Here is a 15,731-nt window from a genome sequence, read left to right on the forward strand (position 1 = left end):
TTCCACTGAAGGTGGGTTTTTTTTTTTTGCTGTTTTTGCTTTGGTATAAAATTTTGGTTTACAGAGCTTTACCTGGGGAAGGGGCCAGAAAATTTAAGGTAACATATTGGGAACTATAAGTAATTGAACATTCTTTAATTCCCAACTTAAATTTCACTCCTGAGTGAAACCTTCCCAGGTTTCCTGGTCAGAATCCCTGTGTCAACAATTCAGAAGGAAACTGAATCACTGCAATCATTCTTAGAAGAATATTTATTAATATATTACAAAAGCAATTATGTACGACTTCAGAAACTAATGCATCACATAAGGTTGTATGCAGGTGTACCGTCTGTGAGGTAATAAAACACTAAATCTGTATCATTCTGCATGACAGAATGAAAAACCTACAAATACCAGTACTCTTGACCTTCCAGTTTAAACCTCATATTTATGTCCAGCATCCTGGAAATAAGCAGGGGTAGAGAACTGATTTCATTGCATTTGCTTCTATAGGTGCACTATTCATCTGCTCTTACTAGAAAAACTTCAATTATGGTTTGGTGAGAAAACACTGAGCTAAGAAAACAGAAAAAGCTGGTTTTGAAAGTGAATTTTTTTCATTTTTGGGGGTAAGTGAATTTGAAAAAAATCACTATCATTCTGAAATTTAGTTTACTCATCCATTAAACGACATAGTGAACCTAGTTCACACAGCTGTTGTGAGAATTTATTGAGAACATATGTAAAACATGTTTTAACAGTATCTGCCACTATGTAGAAGGTCAGTGAAGTCTTGTTTATTTGGTTTTCACTTTTAACAGCATAATGAGGAGTTGTTTGCTCTTTTGTTTATCTGCTACTTTCCAAAGAAAAAAGACGGGAAGCACAAATGAATGAAATCGGACAATGTAAACCAGAGGGAGGTGTTTTTGTACTATAGCATCACAGAATTTTTGATAACTGGAAGCTTTTCATAACTGGCTGTTTTTCATAACACCTATTTGGGTAGACCTTGAATTGTGTTGGAAAATCTAGATGAGGCACTGTGGCTTTAGAAGGAAGATTGGCCTATGGGTGCTCACTGGGTAGCAGGGACAAGTGTAGGAGAATGCCAGCACACACGTTTATCGTTCATACTGGCATTGCTTTAATTTGAATTACATTCTCTCTAGGTTGGGCACCTCTCTTCATGTTCTTCTCCACCCTTGTATATTATACAGTATGAAAGTTGTTGTCTTAACCCCTTATAGCATCTGAATCCAGTCTCCCCAGCCCTCTGTTTATAGCTAGGTATCTAAGAAGGGTGATAGACCGGTTCATGGAAACAGAGTGCTTCATGGATGGAAGTACTGAATTGAGAGGCAGGATTCTAGCTCCATCTCTCCCACTTTAATCCCTGGATTTCCACTTTCCTTATTTTTGTAAAATGTAGGGTTTGGTTGGCACCAAATGATCTCAAAGATCTCTCTTCATTCTAAGACTCTGAATTCAGGTCACATGAAGCTGAATCGAATGCTCTTTTTGCTTATAATCTCTTCTTTTGAGGAAATAGAAAACTTCTGTACTTGGGAGCCAGTATAAATCTCTGACTTCAAAAAAATGTCAATGCATATGTATTTTACAGGCTCAATTTTGTGTAACAGAACTAATATACTGCTAATCTGTGAACCACTAAACTGTTAAAATGCCAAAGGAAAGTTAAAGACCAAATTATTTTTTTTCTTAGAAGCAATAAAAGTAACTTTGTCTCTACTAGTATAGCTATTTCTGACAATTCATTATATCAGGGAAAAAAGTGGGTCAGGTTTAAATGCCCTGCTGTTTATAAAAATATATGAACTATAAAACAGTCTTTGTATGTGTCCTTTTTGAAAGGGGATGTTTTAGATGACCTGACCGGCTTCTGTGGATCAAGTCCTTTTTTTCCCCATGGCACTGCTACCGGCAAAGGCAGGAAGCAGGTCGCTTCATGGGCTTTGTCTAAGAGGCAGGACAGATTGCAGCAGTAAGGTGGGCCTTAAGAGCTTGTATCAGCGTTAGAAAGGATAAAAGAAATTACACTTTCTGTCCATTTTATTTATACCCAATTCTTACCTTTACTTCTGAAGGTGATTAGAGAAGTCCTGGGTGACAAAGACATACATTGCACGTTGCAGTTCACACTGATTTGCAGTCTTCATTTTATGATCCTCTTCATCAAAAGCCACATCCATATATTAAATAAGACCTTGGTCTCAATGCCACTTGTAGGATGATCATATCACTTATTTTTATTGCATATTCTTTTGTGTATAACCACAAGATCTATGATGTTTTCATCTTATGCTAAAGAACGGAATTTCTTGCTCTTTTATTTTGGGGCAATTGTGATGGTCTATTTGCAAGACTCTAAATCTGTTTCAATAGCAGAAAGTTATCAACCTCATACTTATATAAATGCACTTAATTCTGTTATTTTTTTTATTCATCTCTCTGACTTAGATTTCCACCCCTAAGAAGGTCATAGGGCCACTTACTTAGGGGCTTAAAGGGGTGAGGAATGACTTATGGCAGCCTATAAATTGAATGGGTGAGGCAGAAAGTGAGCAGAGCAGGAGATCTGAAGTCACATAGACCTTGAAGAGGCCACTTGGGGCTGCTCTTGCTGCCAGCTCATCAGTATTTATGACATCTTCTTCGAAGTTGTAAAATGCTGGCCCTGGGTATTATATGGTGGTTGTATTCCATGGGTCACCTAGGCTGCTGAATTTTTGCTCACAATATTCCCTATGCTTATATTTGTCTCTCCCTGCTCCTTCAGTAAGTTTTACTTGCGTCTAAATTTTATTCTAAACTCTAAACTTGATTATTCAAGAAATCTTGTCTGGGTTGATGAGAAAGCCACACCACCCTACCAATTAAGCATTCTTCTTAATGTTTCAAAGATAACTATTTCTTTTAAGTTTCAATTTTAAAAATATTTTAAATGCCTATCATGAGACAGGCATCACAGTAGTAAATTTTGTGCTTACATTTATATGCATTGTCAAAAAATAAAAATCTCAGATTTGGTGGGTGGGACCTTCTGACCCAGAACAACAGTCCCATAAATCAGGGCAGGAAATCCAATCATCCTTGGCCCTCTCTCTTGTTCTAAATTAAACACTCTACCCCTGAGTAAGGTGACAACAAATTTTGTCATTAACACTTGGGTGTGATAGATTGACTCAGCACTTCAAAAGGAAGGTTCTGGAGCAAGGGGAGAATGCTTTAAGGAAGGGAGTGTGCTACAATTGTATGGCAGTGGCGACAATCTGAATCCAGCCTGCAGTTTCCACAAACATCATGAGCCAAACAAAGGAGCTTTCCAGTCCCCTTCCAGGAACAACTAAGAGCTCTCCATGGCAGTCTTCTCTGTAAGGCCTCCTCCTCAGACACACGACTTTAAAAGAGAGGCGAAAAGTGTGTTGAACACTCAAAAATACTCTTTTTTAATAGAAAAGCCAAGGTCTCAAAATAGTTAATTTCTATCTCTAAAGGAATATTATTATAATATCAGTTATCCTGAAGTTCCTCACTGTGCCTTTGATGTCAGGACCTGCTTCTCCATTACTTCACATAATGACAAGAAGATCTTTACAGTATCCTTCTATCTCCATAAGGTTGCTTATGAAGCAGAATCATTCCTATCAAACCGGTTTCTCCATGTACACACATTTGGAACTAGGACATGCTTATTGGTGAGATACCAGTAAACCCCAGCCCTTAGAAGCCTTGCCCTGCCTGACCTTGTGCAGACTACCTGTGTGGATTCCATTACGTGCAACAGAGAATTCAAATAAGCAGTTTTGTTGCTATTTATTTAGAAAAGCAAAGACCTTCAAGATTCGCTCAGAGTAAGCCTTCAGGGAGGGTGTAACTAGTGGGCTCTTTGACTTCACAATTGTAATAAATTAAAATTCTGAATTAAGTATCAGTGGGTACCCATAAAGGAAACTCTCAGTAACCCTGATGACCCTGTAATAAATGTTTGAAATGAAAAGAAGAAGAAGAAGAAGAAGAAGAAGGGGAGGAGGAGGAAGGAGAAGAAGTAGCAGTAGTAGTAATTGAGAACAGTCAAAAAGAGGTGGCTTATCTGAGAACAGAAATCTGTCCCAAGGAAATTGTGTCTTCCTTCTTTCCCTCCTTTCCCTCCTCCCCACTCCTTTCACACACAGAACTCCCACTCACAGGGCTGATCTCACATAGTGTGATCTTATTAAAGTAGGTGACACTGAAGTGTGATGGCTGAGAGGTTTAACTTATTCAATGAAGAATTTTTAATCCAATTTCTCATTTCTTTGAGCTACAGGCTTTCTAGTGTCCCCAATTTGTTCTGGGAGATTGCTAATTCCCTTTTTCCTCTCTGAATCAGGAAGGCCCTTCCACACATGCCTCTGACCTTGGTAAGCTGCTCAGTGCTTTCACAGGGTTCAGTAAAGACTTTTTCCAGAACAAGAACTTTAGAGGCTGTCAAAGCAAATAGAAAGGCCCAATGGAGATTCCTCCATGCAGGGAAGGCCCTGAATAATTCAGTTTGCAGCTATAAGTGCTGCTATAACAAAGAATTCATTATCATTTTTACTGTTACTTTGTAAGCATCACATTTTCCATTTTCTTTTTTTAAAATAACTTTTATTTTTTAAAGTTTGCCAAACTAATACCAATTTATAGCTTAAAAAGCCAATGTGCTCTAAATGGCAGTCTTGTGTTTGACTCTTGCCATATTTCCTAGTTTTGATCATCAGAAACAATGACGTTCAACTTTTTCAGCTGTTTCTCTGGCATTTATGTTCATATTTCTACTAGTATTATTATTCTCTTGTTTATTTGTAGTGAAGTTTAGCTATTATCTGCTGATGTAAAGAGTAATGAGGATTTAGGTCTCTAACAGCCTCTTCCCTGCATTGCCACTTTCCCAGTAAGGGTAAATCGATATTCTGTGTTTAAATTATTATAACTATGTAAATGTTGTTTTTACTCAGCCAAATATTGCACTATTTCTTTCCTTACAAATTTTTTGTTAATTCTCGACTTCATACTTACCTTGTTTTGTGATTTAGTCAATTTCCTTTGTAATGATCACTCCTTCTTTCCACAGCCTTGTAAAACTTCTTACTGTAATTTGCCATAAAGTCAAATGTTCTTTTTTAAAATTATTTCTAGAGACTTTCCTCCTGAAGATCTGAATCCTCCAGTTCAGTGTGGATTGGTAGCTCTTCAGGTCTGCAGCTATTATCTTGGGACTTCTCTATGCCAGCATCCAGAGCGTTCCCCTTGCCTACATTCTGTGTGGAACTTCCTGATACCTGAATCCCATGTCTTCTTGGTTACCTTTCTTGCTTTGGTGGCTCACAGTCTTGAGTGCATTCCTGAGAAAGGACACATGGGAGATACAATTTTGAGGTCATGCAAATCTAAAAAGGTTGTCATTTTACTACCAGATTCTTTAATTGCCTAATTGTGTACAGTAACCTAAAGTGAAAATTACTTTACTTAGAATTTTGAAAGCATTGGTCTATTGCCTTCTGCTTCTCAGTATGGATGTGAAAAACTGAAGTCATTTTATTTTTATTCCTTTCTATGTAATCAATGTTGTTCAACTCTGGACATTGTCTCTTTATCTTTGGTGTTGTGAAATTCATGATGCTGTTGTCTTGGTGTCTTATCTTTTCTTTTTCTTTTTTTCATTTATGGTTCTTGGCTTTGGGGGACCATTTTAATTCACTGATGCACAAATTTTAGGTCAGGAAATGTTTTGTATTATTTCTTGATAAAGTCTCTGTTTCTGTTTTGTGGGTGTCCTTTTGGTTAGACCCTGTGATAGCTGATTTTATGTGAATGGCCACGTAGTGCCCAGATTAAATATTGTTTCTGGTGCCTGGATGAGATTAGTATTTGAATTTGTAGACTCAGTAGATTGCCCTCCCCATTGTGGGTGGGTATCATCCAATCTGTTGAGAGCCTGAACATAACAAAAGGCAGAGGAATAAGGAAGTGGTGTTTTTTTTTCCTGCCTCACTGACTGAGCTGGGATATCTCTTTCTGTCCTCAGACTGCAATTCATATCATTGACTCCCCTGGTTTTCAAGCTTTGGACTCAGACTGAATTACACCACTGGTGTTTCTGTGTCTCTAGCTTGCAGGCAGCAGATAGTGGGGCTTCTCAGACTCCATAAATACATAATAAACACATGAGCCAGTTCTTCATAATGAGTCTCTCTCTCTCTCTCTCTCTATATATATATATATATATATCTTTATATATATATGTATATACATATCTGTCTTTATATACATATACATACATACATATGTGCGTGTTATACATGTAATGTATTATTTCAGATGTTCTATTTCTCTGGGAAATGCTGATTTGTATGCACACTGAAACTTTTGGATTATTCTGGCATTTTCTTGCATTTTCTCCTTTATCTACTCTCTCTTTGTCTTTTTGTTCTTGTTCTGAGATTTGACTTAATCAGACTTCTAGGGTAGACATTACTAAAATTCATCCGTATTCATTCTCCTTGCTGAATATGTGAAATTATTACAATTCCACATGCCCTTGTACCTCAAAGAAGCCATGTGACCTGCTTAAGCTAATGATATAGGTGCTTTGGGATAGAAATGTTTAATTGCTGCTATATGACTCTCCATGCTCTTTTTTCTGTCGTAACACATCCCAAAGCCTCATACTGAAATAGGGGTTTCACAAGTTTGGAGCAGCCAGGTAGAGATGCTAAGCCTCCATATAGGGTATGGCTAGGCTGGAGTCACTCAGGCCAATGGCAGCCTGCACAAGCAAGAAATAGACTTTTTTTATATTAAACCTCAAGACCTTCTATGTTGTTACCACAGCAAAATTTTGCATATCTTAAATGATTCCATTTCTAGGAGGCTTTCCTGTGATTTCATTGTTCCCTTTTAGCATCTCATTCTTGTTCCATGGATGCAATGGTGTTTAATAACATCAGAATGATAAAAATATCATGATACTTTCCATTGCTTCTGTATAGTCCAGGTGCATATTTGCTTTTCCAGTTTGCACGTTTTGATCTCTGGCTTTTCTCAATAGCAAGGGATTCTTGGTTTTCAATTCCTTTGAAAGTGAGACACTAAAATCTAACAGGAAGCCCCATGTACGTGGCACAGCATGTTGGTTGTTGGGCTTCATGGTAGTAAATTAGACCTGCTCCTTCTTGATAGAATTTCAAATGTTATATCTGCAGGTTTGGGCCCATTAAGTTTCTCCAGAGAAGTGCCCATGCCACTATTCCTGTTTGATGGTATAAGCCTGGCTGCAGGTATTGAGGGAGCTAAGGAGAGGAAGGGAAGTAGGAGATTTTTTTCTTCCATATGCCTATTCTAAATTAATTCCTCTATTTGTTGATTCACAACCACTCTGTGCTCTTTTAATAACTCTGAGTCCAGCATCTTTCTGGTTCAATTTCTCCAGAAAATAAGATATGTATCTCCAGACTGGTATAGAATTTGGGCAGAAATCTGACAACGGCAATGGCAAGGGCTTGGTGGTCTACTTGTACCTTGGGCAGTATTGCAGCCAATTCTTCTATTTATTTCCATCGCTCTCGTCATTCCTGCCATCTATAGTTTCAATGTCTATGGAACTTCTAAGACAATCTGGTGTTCTGTGAGCAACTGTGCTTTCTTTTTTTGGGCATATAAGTTTAAGCTTCTCTGCTCTTCTATGTCACTTATCTCTCCTCTGTCTGCTTTTCATCTTCTGAAAATGGGTGGAAGTCTTTTATCTGCTGATGTTTTACTTCCTGTTTTCATTTCCTTGCACATTTATACCTTGTTTATTCCTCTTATGACAATTTAGAGGAGATTATTATGGAGCAGAGATAAAGAAATGTATGTAATGTGCCTGGTTTGTCCAGGATTATCTCAACATGAACTCTTATGAGTTAAGATGGGCCAGCATTATTCATTCTACAAAGTGCAATAGGTGCCTTAAATCCTATGATGTGCTGTATGGGACTTAGTGGAGAATAAGAGGGAAACACGGGGAAAGGGAGAACAAGGTGTGCAGAGGCACAAGATGAAAGAGAGCCAGTAATTGAATGAGGTTCTAAAACTTGGAGCACAGAATGGATTGGAGTTAATAGAAGGGAGGTGATGTTGGAGACAATTGTGGGAGTGGTCATGGATTACCTCTTAAGCCACATTAAGAATTTAGTATTTTAGGGGCACCTGGGTGACTCAGTCAGTACACAACCAACTTCAGCTCAGGTCATGATCTTGCAGTCTGTGAGTTCGAGCCCCACGCTGGACTCTGTGTGACAGCTCGGAGCCTGGAACCTGCTTCAGATTCTGTGCCTCCCTCTCTCTCTGCCCCTCCCTAACTTGTGCTCTGTCTCTCCCTCAAAAATAAATAAACATTAAAAAAAATAATTTAGTGTTTTAGGGTCCCTGGGTGGCTCAGTTGGTGGAGTGTCTGACTTTGGCTCAGGTCATGATCTCACAGTTCCTGGGTTCAAATCTACCATTGGGCTCACTGTTGTCAGCCTGTCAGTGTGTAGCCCACTTTGGATCCTCTGTCCCCCTCTCTCTCTGCCCCTCCCCTGCTTGTGCACTCTCTCTCTCTCTCAAAAAAATAAATAAATAAAACATTAAAAATACTTTTTAAAAAATTTAGGATTTTAATCCACATACAACAAGAAGCTACCCTTGTCTTTTTAAGGAGGATAGTGACAAGATCAAATTTGAATTTTAGAAAAGTGATTCTAGTTACAGTATGGAAAAACTAGAGGTAAGGAAACCAATTAAGAAATTGTAACAGGCTAGTAGTAAAGAGATGGTGGTAAAATTGTGGATTTTGAAAGAGAAGTAAGTTTGGAGAACATGACAATTTTATCAGTTTTGAAGTATTGAGTTTCCAAAGCTTATGATAAAGCTAATGTGATGAACAAGATGTTGGTCTGAAGCTCAGAAAGCCAGTGTAACTTTAAAATATATATTTGGGAACATAAATTGTAATGAGAGACATGGAGGTTAATGACTAGTCAGAGAATATATGTAAAAATGAGATGAGCAGAATGCCTAGGAATCTTCATTTAAGGGATGAACTTAAAAAAGGATTTTTTAAGGGTCTGAGAAGAAGCACTCGAGAAAGGAGGCAAACCAATAGAGTATTTTTCTTTTATGGAGGTAAAGAATAATTTAGCTTTTAGGGAAAAATCGTCAATAGTGCCCAGCCAATTTAAGACTAAATATATGGCAACGAGTTTAAGAATGAATAGAATAAGACTGAATGATATTTAGGAATTATAACTCAGTTCACTAGTTACATCCATTTTCCATTCCACTCCCCTCCACCACCTTGCTCCTTCAAACTTATCCATAAATTTACGGTGTCATTTCCACATTCATAAAAAGTATTGGTGTTTCCACTATACTTACCCCACCAATCCCTAAAGCTAAATCAGTACAGTCTCTGTCCTTTCTGCTTTTGTACCCAAGTTGTTAAATAATTTAATTAAATGTTCACAATTATGAAACTAGAACAAATAATACTAAAATTTGTGTGGAACCACAGAGGACTCCAAATAGCCAAAGCAATCCTGAGAAAGCTAGAAGTATCACAATCCCAGACTTCAAGATGTACTATAAGCTATAGAAATCAAAACAGTATGGTCCTGGCACAGAAATAGGTGCATAGATCAATGGAACACCTCAGAAATAAACTTACATTTATGTGGTCAATTAATCTATGACAAAGGAGGCAAGAATATACAATGGGGAAAAGATGGTCTTTTCAATAAACGGTGCTGGGAAAACTGGAGAGCTACATGCAAAAGAACAAAACTGGACTAGTTTCTAACACCCTACACAAAAGTAAGCTCAAAATGGATTAAAGACCTAAACGTGAGACTTGAAACCATAAAAATCCTAGAAGTGAACATAGGCAATAATTTCTTTGACATCAGCCATAGCAACATTCTTCTGGATAGGTCTCCTAAGGCAAGGAAACAAAAGCAAAAATAAACTGTTGGGACTACATCAAAATAAAAAAGGTAGCAATAGTAGCGAAGGTAGCCATAAAAAAAAGACAACCTACTTAATGGGAGAAAATATTTACAAATAACATATCTTACAAGAGGTTAATATTCAAAATATAGGAAGAACTTACAACTTACAATTCAACACCAAAAAAAAAAAAAATCCAGTTAAAAAATGGGCAGAGCACCCGAATAGAAATTTTTCCTAAGAAGACAGATAGTCAACAGACACATGAAAAGATGTTCATCACCAATCATCGGGGAAATGCAAAACAAAACCACAATGAGATATCACCTCATGCCTTATAGAAAGCCTAAAATCAAGAAGGTAAGAAACAACAAATGTTGGCAAGGATGTGGAGAAAAAGGAACCCTTGCTCACTGTTGATGGAATGTAAATTGGTATAGCCACTGTGGAAAACAGTATGAAAGTTTCTCAAAAAATTAAAAATAGAAATATCATATGATCCAATCCACTACTGGGTGTTTACCCAGGGGAAAGGAAAACACAAACTCAAGAAGCTATATGTACCCCTATGCTTATTGCAGCATTATTTGCAATAGCCAAGGCATAGAAGCAATTTAAGTATCCATCAATAGATGAATGAATAAGGAAAATGTGATATAGATACAATGGAATATTACACAGCCATAAAAAGGATGAGATCATGCCATTTGAGACAACATGGATGAACCTAGAGGGTTTTAATGCTAAGTGAAATAAGTCAGACTGACAATGACAAATTATACCATATGATTCAATTCATAAATGGAATATTAAAAAAAAGAATAAATAAAAAGCGGAATGTAATTATAAACAAAGAGAAAAACTGACGGTTACCAGTGAGCAGGAAAGGGAGATATAGTTTTCTAGTTATGGAATGAGTAAGTCATGGGAATAAAAATTAGAGCATAAGGAATACAGGTAATGATACTGTAGTAACACTGTAATGGGACCGATGGTAGTTAAACTCATGGTGTATGTGGCATAATGTATAAACTTGTCAAATCGCTGAGTTGTACCCCTGAAATTAATGTAACATTGTCTACTCTACTTAAATATAAAAAAATTAAATATTATTTTTTAATGGAAATAAATAAATAAATAAATAAATAAATTTGCATGATTGTGTGATTTGTTTCCGACAAAAATCAAGGTCACCAACCCTAATGCAACTTGGAAATCTTAAATAACTATTAACCTTCTCATGATTTCTCAGAATAATTTCAAACCTCCAAAATTCTCATCAAAGTTTCATGCTAACAACTGAGAACAAACTGAGGGTTGATGGGGGGTGGGAGGGAGGGGAGGGTGGGTGATGGGTATTGAGGAGGGCACATTTTGGGATGAGCACTGGGTGTTGTATGGAAACCAATTTGACAATAAATTTCCTATATTGAAAAAAAATTTCATGCTAACAATTTGCTGCCATTGGAAAATTCTGAGCCCACTGCTCAGGAGGTCCTTTACTTCTCCACCTATCAAAATGTACATCTCAAACTAACTGTCCTTTCCTTCTTGTAAGAAATGCTTTGGCATATCTATCATCTATTTCCAGAGGAAATAGAGGAGACCACAAGCAATATAAAAGGTGTCCTTATGGACATACTTTAGAAAACATACCTCCATTTGTCAAAACAACCTCTTGTCAAGCCTGGACTCTTCCTTTTTAAAATGCAAATTTGTTATGTCACTGTCACAGCTTGACATGATTTAAAGATTCCCATTGCCTTCAGACTGAAATCCAAATTATTTAGCATCTGTAAAAGGCTTTATGTGAAGACATGGAATTGTGAATAAGAATAGTTCTTTAGGAGAACTGAAATAGTTTGGGATAGATTAAATATGGGTTGAGATCAGACTGAAGAAGTAGGCCAGGGACAGATCATGAAGGACCTTGTATCACAAACCTGGTGGTAGTGTTCAGAAGAAATGGGAAGGAATGAGAGACCACAGGCTGATGTGTCAAGGTGCAAAGGTGGTCTCTCCTGCAAGCAGATAGGGACTAAGTGGGAAAGAAAATTTGATATTTTCATGATGTAATGTCTTTAAGATAATCTTTTGGTGTGAGTGAGTTCTTTCTTGTTTCATTAAAACTAGGCTTGGTGGTGGTGGAGTGGAAGGTGTACTAGCCCCAAGCATCAGCCTGCATTCTTAACTTGTATGTTCATTTTTCTTCCTTTGCAAGTTCCTAGTCGGGTCCATCATGCTTGTCTACTCCTGCCTGGATCTCATATATACCAATTTACAATGCTAAATCTTAGTCAGCCTTACATACTGGCAATGAGAAAGTTTGATGTCTAGTCATTATTAATACTTTCTGTCTGTCTCCAGGCAATTACTGAATTGCTTTGTGCCATTATAGGTTAGTTGATATTTTCTAAAGTTTTATACAAATGAAACTATACAATATGTACTCTTTTCCCCTAATTTCTTTCATTCAACATAATTAAATTGAGACTGACCCATGTTATTACATGTATTAGTACCCCATTATTATTATTATTATTATTATTTGCTGAATAGTAGTCCATTGTATGGTTGTTGATGGTTGATGGTTTTTTGAGTTATTTCCAATTGGTGACTACTACAAATAAATCTGCTATAAGCATTGGAGTACAACTCCAAATTTTTGCATGGATATATGCTTCCATTTCTCTTGGATGAATACCTGGAAGTGGAATGGCCTGATAATATGTTATATGATATTTAATTTTTAAGAAACTGCCAAAATGTTTTCTAAAGTGTTTGTACCATTTCACATTCCCACAAGCTGTATATGAGAATTCCAAATGCTCCACATGGTCACCAATACTTATTATAGCCAATTAAAATATTGTGGACATTCCAATAAGTAATAGGTGTAGTGGTATCTCATTGCACATTTAATTTGCTTTTTCCTAATGATTATGATGAACATCTTTTCATGTGTTTGTTTGCCATATGTACTTCTTTAGTAAAGTGTCCAAGTTTTTTCTCTGTTTTGTATAGGTTTGTTTTCTTACTATTGATTTTTGAGGATTCTTTACATATTTTGTTCATGAGGTATATCAGTTTGTGTTTTCTTGGAATTTCTTTATGTGGTTCTGACATCAGGATAATGATGACCTTAAAGAATGGAACTCCTTTTCACTTTTCTAAATTAATTTTTGTAGAACTTGTATTATTTCATCCTTAAATACTTGGTAGAATTTTCCAGTGAAATCCTCTGAACCTAGAATTTTCTTTGTGGGAAGATTTTAAATTAAAAAAAAATAAGTTTCTTTAGACGTTTCTTTAAATTAAAAAAAAATAAGTTTCTTTAGATTAAATAAAATCTTAAATTTAGATTTTAAATTAATAAAAATAAGGTTTTGTTAAGATGTCCATTTCTTCTTGAATGGCTCTGATACTTTGTGTTAATATTTGCATGAAATTTTAGGATTGACTTTTTGATAAATCAACATCTTTATCATTATGAAGTGATCTTCTTTATCTCTCATAATATCTTTTGATCAGAAATCTATTTTTTCTGATATTACTATGGCCACTGAAGCTTTATTTTTATTACTACAAGCAGGGTATATATTTTCTCATCTTTTATTTTTGATTCATCTGTGCCTGCTTATTTAAAATGTTTCTTTTGGGCTCCTGGGTGACCCAGTTGGTTAAGAATCTGACTTCGGCTCAGGTCATGATCTCACAGTTTGTGAGTTTGAGCCCCACGTCAGGCTCTATGCTAACAGCTGAGAGGCTCCAGGCTCTCAGATTCTGTATCTCCCTCTCTCTCTGCCCCCCCCCAACTTGTACTCTCTCTCTCTCTCTCTCTCTCTCTCTCAAAAAATGAATAATTGTTAAAAAAAATTTTTAAATAAAATATTTCCGTTTTTCTTAAGGTTATTTATTTTGAGAGAGAGAGAGCAGGTGAGGGGAAGAGAGAGAAGGAGAGCAAGAATCCCAAGCAGGCTCTGCATTGTCAGTGCAGAGCCCAATGCAGGGCTTGAACTCATGAGCCATGATGAGATCATGACCTGAACCAAAACCAAGAGCCAGGTATGTAACCGACTGAGCCAACCAGGCACCCCTAAAATATGTTTCATCTATGAAATGTATAATTGACTCTTGCTTTTAAAAAAAATCGAATCTGACACTCTCTTTTAATTGAGATGTTTAGAACATTTACATGTAATGTGATTAATTGCTTTGGTTGTTTGTTCATCTGTTATCCTGCTATATGTTTTCTGTTTGTCCCTTGGTACTCTGGTTTTTTTTCCTCTTTTTTCTACCTTCTTTTGGATTTTTTAAATGGTTTTATGGTATCTCTTTTATAGCATATTAGCTATAATTATTTGTTTTGTCATTTTAGTTGTTGCTCTAGGGTTTTATAGTATACATCCTTAACTTATCACAATCTGCCATAAAATTATACCACTTCACATAAATAGCTTTTATAATCTTGTCATATATTTTAATTATACATGTTATAAACATCACAATAAATTATTGTGCAGATATCTTTTAAAGAGATTTAAATAAGAAAAAATATCCTACTTATTTGCCCACACAGGGACCATTTCCAGTGACCTTCATTTTTTGTGTAGATCCAGATTTTCATCTAGTTTCATTTTCCTTCTGCCTATGAAGAACTTCTTATAACAATTCCTTTAATGATAGTTTTCTGGTGATAAATTCTTTTAGCTTTTTATGTCTTCACCTTTGAAGTATGTTTTTGATGTCCCAAGAATTATGAACCTTTCCACTCTACTGTTGAGAACAGGCAGTATTCTCAGCTCTGTATGAGCACCAGATATGCTTTCCAGTCTTTTGGATGGTCCTTTTCCCAACCCTGGGTAATTTCCTTACATGCATGTACGTACTAGTCCTTACGTGCATGTATATGCATGTTCCTTACATTCAGTACTCAGCTTAATATTGGACGGGGACCCTCTGCAAATCTTCAGAGCTCTCTCTGTGTGCAGTTCTTTCCTTTTTAGTACCTCGCATACTCTAGCTGTGCTAGTCTCCCTGAACTCAGCTCCATCTCCTTAACTCAGAGTGTCTGTCAGGTTCCACTTGGGTTAACCCTCCTTCACTGTATCCTGAAAACTCTCTCAAGGAAATGAGCTGAAAGAATTATAGAGCTCACCTCATTTGCTCCGTATCTCTCAGGAATCATTATTTTTTTGCTGTTTGATGTCTAGTGTCTTGAAAACTGTCTTACAGGTATTGTGGCTGGGTGTTATGGTTATTTCAGATGGGAAGGTAAATCCAGATCTTTTCACTCTGTCTTGGCTAGAAGTAAAAGAACTGAATCATTTATTTTTAAAATTTGTTTTTAAGTCATAGGAAGACTTACTCTTTGCTTCCACTCCCTTGCTCTCTGGGATACCATTTTAGTTTGTGGCGTGTTTTTATAGCGGGAAATAGTTTCAATTTATGCTTTTTAAATCATTGATGTGATTTTTCTCTGTTACTTCCCTCTACCCCTGTATTTAGACTTACTAGTTAGCTTTCTGATTCATAGAAAAGTATTTTATGTCCATAATAATTTTGGTATGAAATTTTCTTAGAAATCTCTACATTGTCCAACTTTTTTATACAGTTGACCTTGAACAACATGGTTGGAACTGCATGGACCACTTCCACATAGACTTTTTTCAATAAATGCAGTACAGTACTGTAAATGTATTTTATCTTCCTTATGGTTTTCTTAATAACATTTTCTT

The 15,731-nt window shown here is 36.4% G+C and overlaps 1 long non-coding RNA gene across 6 annotated transcripts in view; it reads left to right on the top strand.

The window, feature by feature from the left end:
• Positions 1 to 15,731, top strand: part of LOC123385428 — a 385,056-nt gene that overhangs the window by 329,911 nt on the left and 39,414 nt on the right. The gene's annotated exons all lie outside the window — the stretch shown is intronic.

The sequence above is a fragment of the Felis catus genome, chromosome B2 (genome assembly GCF_018350175.1).
Source record: "Felis catus isolate Fca126 chromosome B2, F.catus_Fca126_mat1.0, whole genome shotgun sequence".
Taxonomy (NCBI): domain Eukaryota; kingdom Metazoa; phylum Chordata; class Mammalia; order Carnivora; family Felidae; genus Felis; species Felis catus.